General features: G+C 34.1%; 1 long non-coding RNA gene across 2 annotated transcripts in view; it reads right to left on the bottom strand.

The window, feature by feature from the left end:
- Nucleotides 1-739: 739 nt before the first annotated feature.
- Nucleotides 740-4,139, bottom strand: part of LOC106873640 (uncharacterized) — a 12,632-nt gene continuing 9,232 nt past the window's right edge. Inside the window, exons 2-5 of one of the 2 annotated variants that reach the window (XR_008263537.1) lie at nucleotides 2,846-2,981; nucleotides 2,531-2,694; nucleotides 1,832-1,923; nucleotides 740-1,143 (exon numbers count right to left, since the gene is read on the bottom strand). This is a non-coding gene — a long non-coding RNA (uncharacterized LOC106873640). The remainder of the gene's footprint in view (nucleotides 1,144-1,831; nucleotides 1,924-2,530; nucleotides 2,695-2,845; nucleotides 2,982-4,139) is intronic. The other variant, XR_008263536.1, reaches the window with a different exon arrangement.

Here is a 4,139-nt window from a genome sequence, read left to right as displayed (position 1 = left end):
GAGAAAGCGAAGAAGAACACTGGTTTTAATACAGGCTACAGAGACTTTGTCTGAATACTTTCAACAAAGCGAAAGTTCAGGGTGCCAGATAGTGCTGTTGAACTGGGCTACAGAGCTAGTATACCACTCAAGAGGAAATGCATCCCTTCTTAATCATATGGTCAGATGTGAACGATATCAATGGCATAACTTAACTTATGAAATATGGGAAATGTGATATTCAAAATGTGCAGAAAATATTACACGAAATTGTATATTGAAGACGTTTGGTTTCAAGATACCTTATATAAAGCTCGTTGAGATTAAACTAAGAAGTTACAGATTAGAACTTGTTATTCACAGACTCAAAATTTTGGACTCACTCATTTCGAAAAAGATTTTATGACATAGTAATTGCCGATAATGGTAATGACGCTATGTATGCAGGCATAAATCCAGTACGATTAAGAGATACTCAACATTCAATGTACAAGTTGCTAGTCTATCTCAGGAAACATTTAATGGTAAATCTACTAATCATTTCTTATAGTTCTGTAAACTAAAGTATATTGACACAATGAAATTCGTAGAACAGATTTTTGGCAATATTCTTAAGTCAACGTGCTGTAACATGGAGACATTAAACACACAGTAACGGATCACTGAATTGCAAACTAACGAAATTGTTGCAGGTCATTTGAGGCAATACAAAACTGAAAGGGAAAAATGAAAATGAAAGGAGTAAAAAAGAAGTCATAAATTTCACTGTCAAAATCTTGTTTTATTTTGTGGTAGGATACTATAGGATACTTAATCCGGTAGTGTTGTTTATGGCTAAATTGTAACTTCTCCAAACAGAAATGGAAAATCTAAGACTTTCGTTTAGGTTTCCAAGACAAAGCTATACAATGATTATATATTACAGAACATCACCTTCCTCTCTATGCATTACTGATATTAATGAGGCTTTCAACGATTTGCCTTCAATGGTTTTCGTTCCGATTTAAATTGATAGACACAGTAAGTTTTATCCTGCAGAACATTTGGCGCGGAAAGTGTTCAGAAAATGACTTCTATTTTCGAATGCATTGGTTAGTAATATTAAATAGGTTATTACTTGCTCTGATAGCAAAACCGTATACAATCCTGCACTGGGTATAAATTCTACAAGAGAAATAATAATAGATCAAGAGAGAAATGACGACATAGAGACATATTGCTGTATGAAAATAGAGAAAGAGAGAAGTGAATGAGAGGGAGTGCAGAGGTGAGTGAATGATAAATAACATTTACTCTGAAAGTAATACATACGTATACTTCTCTTCGTCATTATAAACCCCATATTTAAATAAATGCGTAAATATAAGTTCACGCACGCACACACACACACACACACACACACACACACACACACACACACACACACACACACAACTCACATACAAATATGATTCGGGAAATCGAGTGTGGGAAGTTTCTCAGCTTCAAGCAGTAAGTGGCTGGTATAGAGAACAAAAAGTGAACAGTATACGATAAGAAACAACAATAATTTATTGGCATAGAGTTACACACTTTTCTCGGTATCTAAGTTGCTGCGAGTTTCTATACAGTTCATTGTTAGCAACTAATACTGCGAAAATGCGAACAGAAAATCCAAATTGAGTGAGCGGAACATGTAAAATGTACGCTACATATGTTTCGTAAAAAGCTGAAGCACATGATGCAATTGTTATGCAATGAACATTGATCAACATATCTAATCATCAGGCTGAGATTATCTTAATGAAGATTACATTGTTGTGTGGAAATTCTAAGTTAGCCACAACACAATAATGAGTTCAGTGGAACTTACCACTGTGTTGTGGCTGAGAACATATAAGCTCTCTCGTTCTTTCTAACTTTTGTAGTTAGGTTGATGCATGTGTGTCATATCCTTCCATAGAACTGCAATAGAAAGCACCCCTCAGATAACACCCTGCAATGCTAAAAATCAAGGGACATAGATAACTTAGTACTACATACAATAAACCACACTGAACACGTTGACAAATAATTTATTCTAAGTGCTAAGAAGCTGAGAAACCCGCAAATCCCTAAGTGTTTATTGATGCTTTGCATTAGGCGAGATTTGATCGAGCAGAGCGACGATCAAAATCAATCTCGCCTAATGCAAAGCATCAATAAACACTTAGGGATTTGCGGGTTTCTCAGCTTCTTAGCACTTAGAATAAATTATTTGTCAACGTGTTCAGTGTGGTTTATTTGGAATGGGACATGAGAAACAAAGAAAGCAGATGTTTGAGCGGGAGTAATGAGCTTGTTTAGATAGGCATGGTTCGAAAATTTTCGTTCGGAGAGGAAAGCAGTTGTAAAGAGAGAAGGGAATGGTGAAAGAGACAGAAAGAGCGGGAGAAAAAGAGAAATAGTTAGAAAAAGGGAAACAACAAGAGAGGAGAGAGAAGGAAAGAGAGAGAGGGAGAGAGAGATAGAGAGAGATAGAGAGAGAGAGGGAGATAGAGAGATAGAAAGAGAGAGAACTAATCAGATTTACTTTTTATTCGTCTGTGACACAACATTTGTAATGTTGCGGTCGGAGAATTATTTACCACTCTACTTGATGACGATTTTCTAGTTACGATTATCATAGTTTCTGTACAAAGAAACGCCACAGTCCCAATAATAATTCTGCATTATGATATAATGTTTTCCATTCACCTGTAAGAAAGTAGTTATATAATGTAAAATGATTTAAATGAAATATTTTAGGATCATGCTTTCTGAAGAGCATTAACAGTACAAGATGAAGTGAACTGACTTTAACGGGTAATCAAATACATATGGTAGTGTTGAATCGCTTGGAGCCTACCATTTCCTCTGCTGTATTCACCACAGATGTCTTAGAAGTTTTGACGCCATATTCGAAAAGTATTCTTTGTCAGAATTTAAATTTTCGTTTTTAATTTCTCTGTCATTGGATTCAATTGTTAGCGGAATTTCAGAAACTGAAAATATTGAAAAACTATTAAAGTCACAGAAGCAAATATTCTCAGTTTTGAACGTTCTGGGAACGGTTTTCATAACACAGTCTTGACTTCTACTTGCTTTCCTTTTCTTAAATAAAATATAAAAGCAAACCACAAAACGATGAGACAACAACAATAATATCGGCAATAACGTTACCGCTGCAACCAACGACACCACAAAAAAAAAACACAATAAAACAATAAAAAACAACAGCAACAACAACAATAACAAGGAAATACAAGCATCAAATAAAAAGTCAGAATTTACATGTGAAAAACAGAAATCATGATGAAAAATAAAATAACTCTAACTGCAATGTCAGCAACAATATCAACCAACATAACAATCAATAAATACAAATAATGGCAAAAACATGGGGAAAAAACGAACTAACAAAAACAAGTAAAATATTAAAGCATTCTTTCTCATAAGGACCAATCTATCTTCAGAAAAATATTGAGAGAAAGAAAACGTAACAAATAGATATAAACAAAATATTTCATATTTTGAAGCATAATTTTTGGTCTTCTCTCTCTTCTCCTCCTTCTCCTCTCCCTCTCTCTCTCAATATATATGTGTATGAGTCTGTGTGTGTATGTGTGCGTGCATATCTGCACACATACACACACACATATATATAGATACACACACATATATATAGGAAGAGACATATACATTCATAAATACGTATGAATTTATACACACACATACACAACACACACACATATATATATATATATATACATGTATGTATGTATAAATATATACGTGTATATACATACATACCTAGACACACACACATATGTATATGTGTGGTCCTCTGTATGTATGTATATAATCCATGATTTATCTAGCCAATGTGATTTTGTTCTATGTAACTTACATTCATAACCGCCATCTTTCATTACACGTTCAACTAATAATATCTGTCAACGTTTAAGTTAATTTACTCATATTTCATTGGTTCTCTGCAAATTCTTTTGCAGAGTCTAGGTGTAGTTATATTTAATTTTATTTCAAGTTTTATAGCTTCGAAACAACACGTTATTCAATATAGCATAGCAGTATCAGAAATGTATTGAGGGTGAATGATTGAGAGAGAGAGAGAGAGAGAGAGAGAGAGAGAGAGAGAGAGA

The sequence above is a fragment of the Octopus bimaculoides genome, chromosome 2 (genome assembly GCF_001194135.2).
Source record: "Octopus bimaculoides isolate UCB-OBI-ISO-001 chromosome 2, ASM119413v2, whole genome shotgun sequence".
In the NCBI taxonomy this organism is placed as follows: Eukaryota; Metazoa; Mollusca; class Cephalopoda; order Octopoda; family Octopodidae; genus Octopus; species Octopus bimaculoides.
Note: the sequence above shows the minus strand (reverse complement) of the source record. Positions and strands in the feature narration are given on the sequence as shown.